Below are 16,390 nucleotides of genomic sequence, written 5' to 3' on the forward strand. Positions count from 1 at the left end.
GTGCTCAGGCTCCAGGTTGGGGGATCCCCAAACTCTGGGATTGAATGCCTGATCTGAGGCGGAGCTGAGGTAAGAGTAATAGAGCTAACGTGCACGGTAAATGCAGTGCACGTGTGAATCATCCTGAAACCACTCCCCACTCCAGTGTCCTTGGAAAACGTGTCTTCCTCAGACCTGGAGCCTGGCGCTGAAAAGGCGCATGCGCCCCCTGAAAGGCCGCCGTGGGGGCCACGTGACAGAGCGCCGGTTTGCGGCCGAGGAGGGGTGGGAGTTCTCAGCGCAGCTGCAGTCCGCTCGCCTCTCGGGAGACTGAAGCGCCAGGTGCGGCATCTCTGCAAGTGGCCGCGCCCTGCAGAGCCGAGGCCTGGGCATCACCATTTCACGCCAGGAGCTCAGGTATGAAGCCCCGGCGCGAGGCTCTGCACGTGGCATCCTATGAACAAGCAAAGCTAGACCCAGCACAAAGGAAAAGGGAAAAAAAAAAAACACACAAAAGTTAGACTTCATGACCCAGATTCTACTTGTATTTCCTGAGAATTGTTGATGAGCTTTGTAGGTGCCACAAATAAGGTATGGAAGCCATTCTGTTCTGGAAGCTGGCGGGAATTTCTCTTTTGTTTTCTCAGTGATTTATGCAGCAAGGTTTTGAAGTGACTGGGAGGATGAGGGAGGAGGTGTTGGAGATTTGAACGGAGGAGAAATTAGGAGTCTGGGACTGTGACTGGATCATCAACAATGTAATGTGATTGCTCTGGATCACTCAGAGCTTTGTTTTGCCGCAGGAATGTAAACTGAAGCCAGTCAGCAACTTTACGCTAAGTTGTCCCTCACCTACTATCCACACTGGTTCAAATCTTGGCTTCATTCTCTAAGTCTTTACTGTGTTTGTATGAGTCCTTCTTACGCCAGTGTTGGGTGTTAGTCTGCGATTTGTGGGAGTGGTTCTAACCAGAATCCAGAACTTTTAGCTTTTACGACTTGGCTTCTGTGATGGCTCAGCAGGTAAATAATCCACCCGCAAACACGGTACACATGGGTTCGATCCCTGGGTCGGGAAGATCCCCTGGAAGATGGCATGGCAACCTCTCCAGTATTCTTGCCTGGAGAATCCCATGGACAGAGGAGCCTGACAGTCCAGTGGGTCACAAAGAGTGGGAACCAGCTGAGCCACTAAGCACAAACGCAGGGCATGAGTGGGTCATATACCGAATCAGGGGAATGCTTTCCTGGGTTAGCTCCCCTCTGTGACCGTGTATGTCCCTTAGCCCACAGGGCCCCCATCACCCCAGTCTCCAGGTTGATGGAATTTCTATCAGTTTCATCTGCCTTACCTTTTTTTTTTCATTATCTCTGTGACTAAGACTCCACTCAAGGCAAAGTCACAGGAAAGAAAAAACCAAGATGAAACACACATCTCTGCTTCACGCCTCCAACATTTAGTTTTTCTGCACAGGTCTTACTTTTTTGGAGTGCTTAATTAGTAATTTTGGTTTTCGGTTTTGTATTTTATCCACAATCTTAATCCATGAGTTATGGGCTGTAGTGAATTATGGGCAATATAGCCAAGAATCCAGAATTTCCAGCCTTGTTTTTGGTAGAAATAATACAGACCTTGGTAAAGTCTGTCCTACGTAGTGTTTCATATGTTTTCTATGATGTGAACTGGTTTGAGAAAAAAAATGTATACAGCATAAAAGATAGAGCAGAGATACAGAGACATAGCCAGATAGAATACTTCTTGAATATCTTATAAACTTTACTTACTAGATACATTCTTTTCTAAGGGACAGTCATATTCTTGCCCTTCAGTTTTGTGAAGATTTCTTATATACTTACAAAATATTACACCCTTTTACTTAATTGTACTCTGAGTGAGCTCTCTTATTTATAACCTGAAGAGAGTTACAAATGCAGAGAAAGGATACGAGACTTTAAAGATTATTTATTTTAAATTCCAGGAGGTTTTAAGCCCTCTCCAAAGACAGGAAACTTTGAGATGGATCAAGTACAAATGGAGTGCCTGGGGACACAAACTTGGGCCGTGGCTCTAAGGCTTGATGCTTGATGAGAAAAGGAAAGGTGTAGGACCATAGACTACCCACTGAACACAAGGTGGAAGTTTTTCTGTGTTGTGCGTGCTCTTTTTTCCGCTAAAATGTCCAAAGACACTAATCTTTTATGTTGTGTCTCTGGATTTTCTGTAAGATAGGAAACATTGCAGTGATAAGGGCTTCACAAAGGAAGCTTTATGTAACATATGCATATCTAACACATAGTTTTAGTTCTCTAAGAGGCATTCGGCTCAAAATTAGTGCCAATTTTCAATCGAAAACGTTACTGGCCCTGAAAGTCAGCTTCTCCTGAGTGCTGCGATTTTGTCTGTTCACTTCTTTTTTGACATGTAGGGACTTCTCTTTTTCTAGCTGAACTTTCCTTTTTTCTAACTTATCCTTGTTTTTTCATGGTAATATATAGAATGTCAACTTATCAAAATCAGTTGAATTCATATGATATTTTCTTTGAATATTCTATGAAAATTGACGTTTCTGGTTCCAAAATAAACACAATGTGGAGTAAAACCATCTGTGGGACAAACCTCTTGTCTTATAAAATATACATTTGTTTTGAGCTGGGGATCTTTGGGTTACCCTGGCTTGGGAATCTCAAGCTGGAAATTAGTTCAGCTAGTAATCCATGGGAACTCCTCAGCACAAGTTCATGAAATTAAATTTAAAATTGTTTGGCTAAGTCCTTATGATGCTAAAAAAAAAAGAGTTTTTGTATTTATCTTTTTGTCCTTAAAAAATGGAATTCAATTGCTTTGATGTCACCTTTGCAAGATAATTCATGTTTTGGTTAAGTTTTGATAATATTAATCAATTTTGAACATATCAGAATGGAAGGGGAAATGATAATTAAATGAAAGCCATTATCTAATATTGTTAGAACCCACGTAATGAGTTGGTCTTATTTATTAATCCTATGACTGCTTTCTGGAACTTGTAGTAGATTGAGGTTCTTCAAATATTTGAAGTCATATATATACATTTCTCTTTCCCTTGACTTACAAGAATGTCAGTGGAAACTATTTGTCAGAAACACCAAGATGTTCATTCAAGCTCGTTTTTGCTTAACATGAAGCCATTACAGGATTTTGGATCACCAAAACTACTGTAAAGAAACTATAAAAATGGATATAAATAATTAGCCCTTAAACAAAAGAGTTCAACTACTATTGGTGATGCTTGCTAACCACCCCTTCTTAACAGTGAATATCTCTGTTATCTGCTCTGAGCAGATTGCATTTTTTGGAGAAAAGATGGACGTTTGTAAAAGTGAAAGATAAAAGTCACGTCTATGGAGAAATAAAGCCAAGGCCTGATGTGGGCAGAATAGTGCTGCGGTTTGTCAAGAGCTGAGGTAAGGACAAGACTGTGCTCTCTCTGCATTGCAGCCATTCTTACTATTACTGAGCCAAATAATTCTGCCTTACGTTGACAGTGCTTTTAATATTTATAAAGTGATTTCACATACAGCAGTTGATTGATATCAGTTGGTAGATGCAATAAGAGGAAGTCTTGCTGTTTCTTTCTGTGTTACCACATGGCCTTCAGAATAGAAAAAAGATCTGGGAACTGAATCAGTTTCCTGATTTACAAAGTCGTGCAGTGATTGCAGCAGGGAAGAGGTAATAGGGATTCCCCAATTCAGCAAGAGAAACTGACAGGGAGATGGAGGGGTGGAATGCACGGTGAGAGAGGGAATATGAATGAACGAATTTCTTTCTTGGCTAGCCTTCTTCTGGAAGATAATGTTTGAAAACAAGAGGAGGGATTTCCATAACGTCTTTCCAACATAGCCTGAGGCCATATTCAGGTATTCACTGAAGTATGATGTTATTAGTAAGTCCTTGGTGAATGGAAATTATTGTTGGAATACATGGAATTCTTAATAAACATTCTAGGCAGGTGAAGGGTACTTCACAATCTGTGTAGATTTACAGACACAGAAACTATTTCCATTCTTTCTGGGAAAACGTCAAGGACCCAAAGCTAAATTCTGTGTATTTATACAAGATGATAAGATGATTTATTCAACTATACTAGATGCTGATCTGGGACTTTTTCCATGTTCAGTTATATCTTAGATAAACACTGTTTGGGACCAAAAAGACAACCAAACCCCAAACCCCTCAACTTTGTTCTCTCGGTTCTTGCTTGCCTCTTTTGCACCGCCTGCCCCCTCTCCGCCCCGTCTCCACCCCTCTTGCCCTCAGGTCTGGAAATGTTTAGGAGAGGAAATCTCTGGACTCTAAGCTTATCATGCTGCTGCTGCTTAGTTGCTTTAGTCGTGTCCGACTCTGTGCGACCCCATGGACTGCAGCCCACCAGGCTTCTCCATCCATGGGAGTTTCCAGGCAAGAGCACTGGATTGGGTGCCATTGCCTTCTCCGATCTATATCATGAGGCCTGTGTAAAGATCTATATTCTCTTTGGTTTTGCTCTCAAGTAGGTCCATCTGCATTTCAGTTTTTTTTTTTAAATAATTTAAAACAGCTGATACTCTCTATACCTTATTATTTCTGCTTTTACTTATTTAAAGCTAGTTATTAGTTGATAAAATTCAGTGTGTTTGGATGGCCAGTATATAAAAATAAGCAGCTTCTTATACTTTGTATACAATTATATGATCAAATATAAGAATATGAGACACAATGGTTACTTTTTTTGTTTTCAGTTATGTATATTACTGAGAATTTTCCAAAACAAAGCACTTGTAAATTTAATTTTCTAAAGACAGCCTTGTATTTCATGGTTTTGATGTACATAATTAAACAAAAATAATTCCTGGTATGCTGTTCCTAGGATTTTACAATAGAACAATGATATAATGATTTAACTTGTACATGTATCTTTGCATCAGTAAAAGTATATATGGTGATAAATATTTAAAGAATTACTAAGTCAAGTGTCAGATGCCTTTGAAATGTAATTAATTGCACAGTTACCCTGTCAAGCCAGAGACTTATTCTTTCTCCTGGGGTGTATGCCAGTGCTTATTTCTTCATGCCCTTATTGGGCATTATAACTTTTTAGTAGTCATTAATGTGATAGGGCAAATCTTATTATAACATGTCTCTAACTTGAATCTCATTAATTATGTTGAGTGTTTTTTCATGAATGTATATTTTGTATAAAACTTCCCATAGCTTTATTCATTTATGTTTTTGGTAGTTGCTCTATTTCTTTTATAAATTCACATTTGTTTATATTTTAAACAAGTATCTCTATTGGCTACAAATATTTGATGCAAATATTTTATATTTTTATTTGAATACAGCATTTTCACTTTGTAGGGATTTTTGTAGCATAAGAATTCTACTTTATTGTTGTCACGTGTATCATATTAAGCAGCTATATTAAGCAGATGAAACTGTACCCCCTTGCTCCAGCTTCCACTGAGATGTTGCTAATATATCTTATTTATCAGGGTTGCATATAAGATTTTGTTCGAAAACATGTATCTTCAGAAACATCAACAGAAACAGAACTCTGACCCCTCCTATTTAGTAACATCGTAACCTGTTACTAAATTTTTTTGTAGTATGACCGCAGACTCTATTAGTCTCTTATTAATAGAAATGTATGTCATAAATCAAATCATATTTCCTGTTCCATGGTCGTTATTTCTTGCTCTTATTCTGTTTCTTTCTGCTGGGAATGTCTTCCTTAGTCTTGCTGTTTTTATGCAATCTTATCAGATTCCTTTTTTGAAGGGAATTCAACAAATATTTTTGTTCTGAGTTGTCTTAGGTTGCTATTACAGACTAATTTAGTGGTGTAAAGTGAAAAGATTTTGTGTGTCTTAACTTCATTACCAAAAGCAGTATGACTTTTGATAAAACTGAATTTTCATTTTTTTTTAAATCTACAAAACAGATTATATGAGAATAGTGCCAGGTTCATGTGAGATTATATAATTTTAAAAGAAATAATGTTTGTAAAAGTACTTTTATATTAAAAATTTCAGTCTCAATTATTATTATTCTCACTTGAATTTAAAATTGCATGGATAAGTGTTCAAATGAATTGAGATTTCTTTTTAGTATAATGAAACATATTTCTTTAACAATTGGTTAATTGATTTGAAACTCTGTAAACATATGTTGTTCTAAGTCACTAGTAAACTTTAATAGGTCTTTCAAGAACAGAATCTATTCTGCCCCCTGAATGTTCCACTCTATTGAGTTATAAGACAGTGGTCGCACAGATATAAGACAGAACTAATAAGCTAGTGTGTTGAAGTCTGTCAATTTGCTACACAGGTCTAGTAATTATGATCTGAAACTATTTACACACTTTCCAGCTATCTAGACTTTAAACTTAAAATTATGAACATTTTAAGAAAAATATCTATGATATGTCCAGTTAATTAACTTCCAGCTCATTTTCCTTTTTTCTGTGGATACGAATCTAAATTTGTGATAAACATTTATTGAATAAAGAATAGATGTGATTCTGGAAGCTTCATTTCTAGATTCGAAAGTTAACATTCATCTTCTCCCTCATCTGCCAAAATTTCTTCCTAAAGAATCAGAATATACTCCTTCATGAAAGAGAAAAATCTTAGAGTCATCTCTGTCACCTTTCTCACCCAACCTGTCACTAAATCCATCCCTTCTACTTTCCGAGTGAATCTACCTTCCATTTTCTGTGCGACCACTGCCTTATTTGAATTATCATCATGTATTTTAACTAGATAATCATAATGATTTTGTAATTGCTGTAACTCCCTCTAACTTTTCCCTCTTACCCATTATTCACAGTGCCACTAAGAATACACACTGAATCACATTGCATTCCTTTGTCGTGTGCCCACATTTGCTTCTTATTCTCTACGTGCACATAACATCCATATTTCTCTGAAAGACCTTGTAAGGCTGCACAGAATCTTACCACAGCATATTTTTCCAGTTTCAGCCTTACAAATGGCAAATTCTTTTGACAATCAGATTATTTGTTATTTATTGCTTTGGCTGAACCGTTTAGTTGGGATTTCCTTTCCCCACTTCTAACCTGACCAAACCCTTCTCCCATTTGACAACTTTCCTACTTAGGTCACTTTCTATGTGAGTCTTTTCCTGGTCAACTCTGTGATTACCATTACTCCCTCCTGTGTGTGTGGATCCCCCGCATATCACATTATTGGTGTTTCTACATTTGCTTTGCAGTTGCTTAGTATTTATTTTTACATCAGACTTGGATCTTTCTAAGATCAGACATTATGGCTTTTGCATTACTGGACCTTTTAGTACTTGCCACATATTTGGCTCTCAGTGAATATTTATTGTTGTTTGGAATAAGGAGTAATGAAAAAGAGAACTCAAATGATCTGTGAAGAAAGGGAAGGAGAATGGGTATGTGAAACGGTATCCTTCAAAATGTAGTATATATATATATATATATTTTTTTTTTAAATTCTTCTCTCACAGCACTCTTGCCATTTGCAATAAGTCTCATCATTCATGGGTTATTACTGAGGTCCTCACAGAAGAAATACTATTCCACTTCTGGCTGCTCTCTATAGCATTTAGACATCATTATTTCCCCATGAGTTTCGTGTCCTTTGGGGGTTTTTCACACTCCTTTTTTTCTTCAGTAGTATCTATGATGAGGGACTGATGCCGAGTAATCAACTTTACTTCTTTTTTTGGGGGGAAAAAAAAAACCTTCAGTATGAACTGATGGTTTTATTTTATAGACAAAAGCATCCTCCATATTGTCTGCAAAACCCTCGAAACATTTCAGCACAATGGGGTAGGGTATGCCAACTGATGAAATGCCAAAGCTCCATAATGGAAAAAGAAGAAAAGGATCAAAATTCTTTTCACCTAAGAAATTGCTATTAGTTCAAGTAGCACTTAACTAGTGAAATGAGTATGCCCTGGAGCAGAAATTTCATCTTTGGCAGCTGCAGTACCTAAGACCTACTGGCTGTCCTTTTGTTCCTGCTTATTCGGAAGGTCTCATTTTCAAGGGGGAGATGATTCAATTTGGATTAAATTCCACTTCTTTTTTTATTATTATTATAAAATGAGGTATAGGGTGGATCACATCGGGTGTTCTTCCACTTGCAAATTCCTCATTATTTAATGTAATGCCAATTTAGCTTACTGACAGCGCCTTTTGTGATCTGCCACCCAGTTTAAAGTGCCTGAGTACATTTTTACAGCACAGAACGGAGAGGAAGCGAATGTGGGCTCAAGATTGAAGAGGCAAGAGAGACGAGGTTGGCATATGATAATGATCCGTCTAGTTATATTCTCAGGAGTGCAGTGTGAAGGCATTAATGTGTCAGTGTGCAAGAAGAAATGAGGCAGAGATTCTCCTGAGTCGAGGGAGGCATTGCAGCCCCTAATACACAACCGAGGGAAGGTTTCAGGCGACACTTTATCAGGAAAAAGTTGGGTAATATACATATGCATCTTCTGTCTGCTTCCACTCGAGTGAAGCATAATCAGTTCTGAAAGACAGGCCGTGGTCCCATTTATTGTACAGCTAGATTATATGATGCTGGATCAATAACCTCCGCTCCAAGCCTACCACTAAGAAGGGGGAATTCTTGTGTTAGCCATCCAGTGGATGGCTTATCTGCAGTGTTGCCTTAGCAAATAAAAGTAAGAACACCGAGTTAAATTTGAATTTCAGAATTCAAAGTACAGTATGTCCCATGCAATATACTAAAATACTCATTGCTTATCAGAAATCCTAATTTAACTGAATCCCCAGTATTTTACCTAGCAATTCCTCATTAGGAGATCAGAAGTCCCTTAAGTAGGCATAGATTTTCTCCTGATGTTGAGGTATGCCTTAACACAAAATGAGCAAGAAATACCAGACACATCAAGCGAAACCCCCAAACCAGAGGTCTTTAACTAGAAGGAAATATTATCAATTATAGCCTTTTGATCTTTTTAATGCCCCATATGTGGATTGGATATGTATGTACACCGAGACTTCCAAATAACCCATCTTGAGCTTTTGTCTTGAAAAATCTCTTTTGTGGAAATCAGGAGACAGATTCAAAGATACTTATTGTAACATTGTTTGTGAAGGTAAAAAAAAAAATGGCATAACTGATTTGTCCATCAGTAGGAAAATAAATACAAACACATGGTCTATTCTTTGATTTTGAGCACAGGGAAATATGGTTTATATATGGACTCTGGATGCAGACATCCTGATTTCAAATACCAGGTCTACCATGTATTAATAACTACCTATGTAGTAGGTAGTACATTGTACAAGTTACTTCTCTGTGCTCCTTTTAGATTGTCTATAAAATAATATTATAAAATGTGTATATAATGTTTACAATACAATGAATTATAACTAAAATATAAAAAAAATAAGTCTCTACAATGTAGAGGATTATACAAAGTCTCTACAAGGTAGGAGGATACAATGAATTAATACGCATGAAATATTTAACAGTAATTGACACCTAGTTTACTAGGAAACCTGGCTTCCCTGGTTGCTCAGCTGATAAAGAATCCACCTGCAATGCAGGAGACCCCAGTTTGATTCCTGGGTCAGGAAGACCCGCTGGAGAAGGGATAGGCTGCCCACTCCAGTATTCTTGGGCTTCCCTAGTGGCTCAGCTGGTAAAGAATCCACCTGCAATGCAGGAGACCCCAGTTCGATTCCTGGGTCAGGAAGATCCCCTGGAGAAGGGAAAAGGTAACCACTCCAGTATTCTGGCCTGGAGAATTCATGGACTGTATAGTCCATGGGGTTGTAAAGAATGGGACACAGCTGAGTGAATTTGACTTTACTAGGAAACCTGGAAAGGTTCAGTTAATACTAGTTTTTATCAAAATGAAATACTATATAAATGAATGGAAAAATAGGGACAATTATTAATAGCATCTATGTGAAACAAAACAGGCATACATTATCTGATGCTTATATGTAGTGAATATGTAAAACCATATATTAAATGATATTAGTATAACATTATGATGTCGATGTCCCTGAGAAAAGAAGAGTTGTAGGAAATAGAATAAAGTTATTTTAAAATTTGTAATTATTTTATTTAGAAAACAGGGAAAAACCACAGAATGGCACTCAGAAGTGGCAAAATGGTAATTCTTGATTTATGCATATTTGTTATTATGTTCCCTGTAGTTTGCTATATTTGTTCAGACAAATTCAAAAGTAGGTGGTGTATAGAGACACAGACTTGTGGCCTAGAGACGTTCTTTGGTAAAGTCTTGCTTTTTATATGATATCTGCTGAATTCATGTGCCAATGTCATACTGATGAACTATATCAAAATATTTAAAAACTTAACATTTATTGAAAGTCTAATATATGGTGGGTACATTTTAAATACAACCATCAGGTAACGTGGAATTCAGTCTTCCATGAGGAGGCTAAAAGAGAGTAACTTGCAGATTAGTACCTTGCTAATCAAGCTAGGAAGTTGCAGTGCTGGGAATCAGGCCCATGTCTGCCTTGTCATTGTGGTTCACTTGCTCAGTCATGACCAACTTTTTTGAGACAACGTGGACCATCGCCCACCAGTCTGCTCTTTCCGTGGGATTTCCCAGGCAAGAATGCTGGAGTGGGTTGCAGTTTCCCTCTCTAGGGGATCTTCCCCTCCCAGGGATTGAACCTGTGTCTCCTGCACTGGCCGGTGGATTCTTTTCCAGAGACACCGCGGGAAAGCCCATGTCTGCCTTACTTCTGACTTAACTCTCTTTTTGTTTCACTTAGTGCAACCCAGTTTTACACATATCTTTTTTCCCCAGTTATAATAGGTTGGTGATCTACTTTCAGAAATTTTATTCTCTTATATTCAGAACTTTGTTGAAACCAGCTTAGCCTAGAATTTGGGATCAGGATCTTTCTAGCATATAGGATTTCTGAGGAAATTATCATATGAACTACTATTTTTAAATAGAAAAAAAAAAACATATTCTGTAGATATATTCTCACCAGGTGTTGTTAGTTTTAGTCTTTAGGGTTTGTTTCTGAAGTAGGTGTTTCCGATGCTGCAGAACAATGTTCTGGTTAATGAAGGCTCGGGTAGTTTGTGACATGAGTTTTGTATGCATTGCGTGCCTCCATAAAGTGCAAAGAATGTGTCTTATTTACGAAGGCGGGATGAAGAACTTTAAATATATTTTTATTTATTTCAGTATATACAAAGCTTCCATTTCTCATCACATACAAAGCACAGAACCATAAAATTTAATGTTGACAATAAAATAAATTTATCATACTTCATAAAAAGTTCTAAATAAACTTCATATGGACTGTGATATGAGATGATAACAACACGCAGCTAAATCTGTACTTTTTAAGAGGTGGGGAGTTACTTATAGAATCATTCGAAACTGAAGGTTAAAAAATGACAGGAATGTTCAATCCCTTGGCTAGTTTTGAATGCTGGAGATAAGTGGAAATTTAATAATGTAACAAGTAATAGATAATGTTTTCTGACATGTATTATTTCCAAATGCTTTCCAGAAAGCTTATTAACGGTGAGTTAAACTTTTAGAACAGGACAAGTTCCCCCCAAAAAAACTGAAAATGCAGTAAATTTTAACATAGCCTAATGTTTTATATTTTTAAAAGAGTCAAATTCTCTCCGCATAAAATTATTGGAGATATTCTTGACATATTTCTTCTTATAAGGAAGAAATGTATGATTAAATATAATAATGAGAACAAAATAAGATTGTGTAGAAAGTGAAAGAATGATTATGTTACATTTTGTAGAGTTAATTTTTTTAAAATAAGTAACAATTCTGTATCCTGTCAGACACGCAGAATATAATAGTTGAAGATTAGGAGAGCTCAGCTGCCAATGCAGGAGGTAAGAGACACGAGTTCCATCCCTGGGTTGGGAGGATCCTCTGTAAGAGGGCACGGCAGCCCACTCCAGCATTCTTGCCTGGAGAATTCCATGGACAGAAGAACCTCGCAGATTACAGTACATGGAGTCACAGGGAGTGTGACACGACTGAAGCGACGTGGAAAAAGTGAAAGTGAAAGTCGCTCAGTCGTGTCTGACTCTTTGTGACCCCACGGACCATACAGTCCGTGGGAGTCTCCAGGCCAGAGTACTGGAGTGGGTAGCCTCTCCCTTCTCCAGGGGGTCTTCTCAACCTGGGGATCTAACCCAGGTCTGCCGCGTTGCAGGCAGATTCTTTAGCACGCAGGTAAATAAAACCATTCAGTGACAGGTTTTTCTTAAGAAAATTATTAAAACTTATATTTAGTTTCTGTTATTATAAATGAAAGAATGGGATTAAATTTCGTTTTGATCAATTACTTATATAAAATTTGTGTGTACATGTGCTTGGACACTCAGTCCAGTTAGACTCTTTGCGACCTCATGGACTGTAGCCCCCCCAGGCTCTTTATCCATGGGATTCTCCAGGCAAGAACACTGGGGTGGGCTGCCATTCTCTTCTCCAGGAGATCTTCCCGACACAGGAATTGAACCCAGCTCTCCTACATTGCAGGCAGATTCTTTACCATCTGAGCGGCGAGGGAAGCCTTACTTATATACCACTTATAAAGCTCAATATCAAAATATTAAAGAGATTGAATAAGAAAGATAAATATGTATATTCTTTGATGTGAAGGAAATTGACACTTATCCATCAATATATTTCATTTCTTCTGTCAAGAAAAAAAATTCTTATCATTCACTTGAAGTAGAAGGGCACTCGATAAAACTTTTCATTTATCTATTTATTATATCCTTTAAAAGTGAAATTTAAAAGTGAGTAATTACCCACCCCCAAATGGACATGAAAATAAAGAAAAGAACACCTGAGTAAGAATTAACTAATTGTTGGACACGATTGTCCTCCCTTTTTAAATTTGCATTATCATGCACTTTTAAATTTTGATTTGAGGTAGAAGTAAATAAACAAGGAAAAATTAATTTTTCCATTGTTTTTATAAACTTTTTTAAAATGACGTTTAAATATGATTACTATTTTATTTTTGTGAGAACTCATTAACCACCATTAGTTTTCATATCTACCTCATTATCTTGTTTATTATGGTTAAAATATAGTAGAGGTCATTACATATTAGTGATGTATCTGCCTTCATATCCATAAGTGGCTATATATCTAAGAGAAAATAACAGATCATTGAAATAGATTTTTATTATATGAATAATACATTTAATACTAGGTTACATGTACAATATCCTTCGCTATTTAAATCAAATATAAAACGTCTAAATAATATTGTCTAAAGAAAATGGTCCTTATATCTTAATGACCAATACCAAATGAAATTGATTTGTAACTAGGAAACATTACATAGCACATATATTTATGCTTTGCTGCTGCTAACTCGCTTCAGTCGTGTCTGACTCTGTGCGACCCCATAGACGGCAGCCCACCAGGCTCCCCCATCCCTGGGATTCTCCAGGCAAGAATACTGGAGTGGGTTGCCATTTCCTTCTCCAGTGCATGAAAGTGAAAAGTGAAAGTGAAGTTGCTCAGTCATGTCCAACTCTTCACAACCCCATGGACTACAGCCTACCAGGCTCCTCCGTCCATGGGATTTTCTAGGCAAGAGTACTGGAGTGGGGTGCCATTGCCTTCAATTTATGTTAAAGCGAAATGATTCAGTTTTTGCAGAAACTTTTTGATAGTCTGTTTTATTAGAAATTATGAACAAAAATGAAACAGTTAAAGTTAATATAGGGAAAATAAAATAATTACATGATCAAAAATTTTCACACAGTCTTGGTGATCGTCACACATTTAGAATCCTAAATAGTAAAATCTGTGAGGATAGGCTTCTGTCTTCTAATTGCTTATTAAATTTAATGTGAGACTGGACACACAGTGGATACTCATTAAATGTTTGTGAATGAATGAAGGAAATATACAAATCAGAAATCAGCTTTTCTAGTCTTATATATGTTCAAATGCACACACATAAACTAGTTTTAAGTTTAGAGAGTACACAGGATAATACTTTTTAACATCTGCATATACTTACTGGTAGAATAGTCTTATACAGTTTTGAGCAATTTTAATAATTATCTTTGTGAGAAACTGTTTTAGATGTACTAATTGTCCTGCATTTAAATTTCTTGAGCCTACTTAAGGATCAATTTTCTAAAACTTATAGATCTATTTTAAATGTGTGAAACTGCAACATATGCCTAATTTGGAGGGTTCTTTCAGAGATGTTCTGTGATAAAGCAGTATCATTGGTGTAATGAAATCATAGTGTAGGCTAGTAAGTAATCTATTTAATTACAATTCTAAATTAGTTTCATTGATGAGATATATCTGTACATCGTATCCCTGTTCTTAGGTGGTGATTGTCCATTACCATTCTTTTACCAGCTTTGTGAATTATTGAGTTTGGCTATTTAAATTTCGTGTTGTGAGGTGTACATTGGTATGGGAAACAGTGCATCTTCTCTTTTTGTAGAGATAATTTCTTGATTATATAAGTGCCTACTTAACAAATACTCAATACACAAGCATCACAAAATTTTGTTTGCTTTCAGAAACAAGCATTGAGCACAACCAGAACATAACCTAGAAATGAATTTCCCTCAAAGAGCCGATTCATATTGTGACAGTATCCAACTGACCTCTGATTTACTGTCTGTTGCTTTTAATGGAATACAAATTTATTACTGAAAGATCAGAGACCACAGTAACAACTACATTCATTATTGTGTTAATAATCCAAAAGTGTGATTTGCAAGGGAAAGTGAAAGATCAGTGGAAAAAAATTCCTGGATAATGACTCTTCACCATAGTCAAGAGTATAATTTAGTACCTTTATATTAATTTCAGGAATTCCAAAGGCAGAACTTTAAACATTTAAACATTGACTTTTCTTAATTTGATCTTTTGTGATTCTCTAAAATACATAATGTCCAGATCACAAATTCGGGGGATTTTTCACTTTTTTGTAAGAAAGCCTCCTCCATATTTTTATTCCTAATATTTTCTCACAGGGGTGTAGGGAAAAACCAGGGGAAAATTAGAGGGGACTGATATGTTACAGGCTGTTTGATCAGTAGGCCCTTGTACGTAATGGGCGACACAGCTCCCACTTTCTAACAATTATAGTTTAGGAGTCTATTCCCCCTTTAAGCCTGTTTTTGCTCTAAGGTCCCGTTGGTTGTGCCTCACAAGACCTGCAAACACAAAATAAATAAGAAACATCGAATGAAGAAATACAAGTACATATTGCTATTTGGTATAAAGATGGTATTAAATTTACACCTTTAACCTTTTCCTCAAGGAGAAACATTTAGAAAGGGTCATTTAGTTCAGCTGTGCTGAGGGTGTTTTCTGAGTTAGCCAGATAACTGTAGGGTTCTCAACATTCATTTTATTTCTGTCTTACATCCATTTTATGTTAAATGAACAATATTTTCAACTGCACTAATACATCAAAGTTATTGATTCTTTCAAAGTGAATTGCATAAATGTTTCACTTCAGAGCATTTTAATACATACATAATACTTCTCAGTCTCCACTCCATGAATAACTAGTGATCTTTATGCTGCTGCTTGTTCCAATATTGCTTTTACTTGGCAATTAGGTCCAATTCCAGAGAGGGCTACTGTGAGCGTGTAGGGCCCAATCTTTGGCAAGTATACACACAATTAAAGTCAGGGCTACCTCCCTGTCATCCGAGGTACAGAGAGATGCATTAAAACTAACAAAGCGATAAAAGGGACCTGAAATTGAAGCAGTTTAAGAAATGACAGTTTAATGAAAGCAGTGTAAAAATACTATCACTGTGATGGAAAACATCTGTTCTCCACGAATCTTGAGTGATGGAAGTTTGTGAGGCTCTTGAGGAATGTGTTGCCAGCCTATGGTTATATCAACAGCAGGTCAGGCATGGCCTGTCTCTTTTAATATCATAGTTATGACTGTCCAAACATATACCGTCCCAGCCAATGCTTTGTCTTCAGCATTGCAATAGGTTGCCTTAAAGCTCCTTTCTTTTCACTGCTTGTTGGGCTTTTTCATCAGAGTGTGGAAGTAATACTACTGAACTATAAGGAGAAAGATAATGTATATCATTGAGAGTTGTTTGTAATGCAAAAAGTTCATAAATATAATTCTAGTTAATATAATAATCAAAAGGTATTTTCGATTGAAGATCTTTGTTTTAAAATTATGGTTGTAGTCAACAGTTCATGATTTGTTTTATTCAAGTAGTTTTTGCTCCTCCCACCACCAAATCATTTATTCCAGAGAGCAAAAATGTATGACAGCAGGTAAATATTTTTAATAGCAGTGCATTGAAGACCATTACTGTGGGACAAGAGTTAAAGTGTTTTCTGGTGGCATTTGAATTACTATGA

General features: G+C 36.8%; 1 long non-coding RNA gene across 1 annotated transcript; it reads left to right on the forward strand.

The window, feature by feature from the left end:
* The first annotated feature begins 298 nt into the window (after positions 1-298).
* Positions 299-8,609, forward strand: LOC132659909 (uncharacterized). Its single transcript, XR_009600943.1, has 2 exons — positions 299-396; positions 3,299-8,609. It is a non-coding gene; the product is annotated as an uncharacterized LOC132659909 (long non-coding RNA).
* The last annotated feature ends 7,781 nt before the right edge of the window (positions 8,610-16,390 follow it).

The sequence above is a fragment of the Ovis aries genome, chromosome 5, assembly GCF_016772045.2.
Source record: "Ovis aries strain OAR_USU_Benz2616 breed Rambouillet chromosome 5, ARS-UI_Ramb_v3.0, whole genome shotgun sequence".
NCBI classification, from domain to species: Eukaryota; Metazoa; Chordata; class Mammalia; order Artiodactyla; family Bovidae; genus Ovis; species Ovis aries.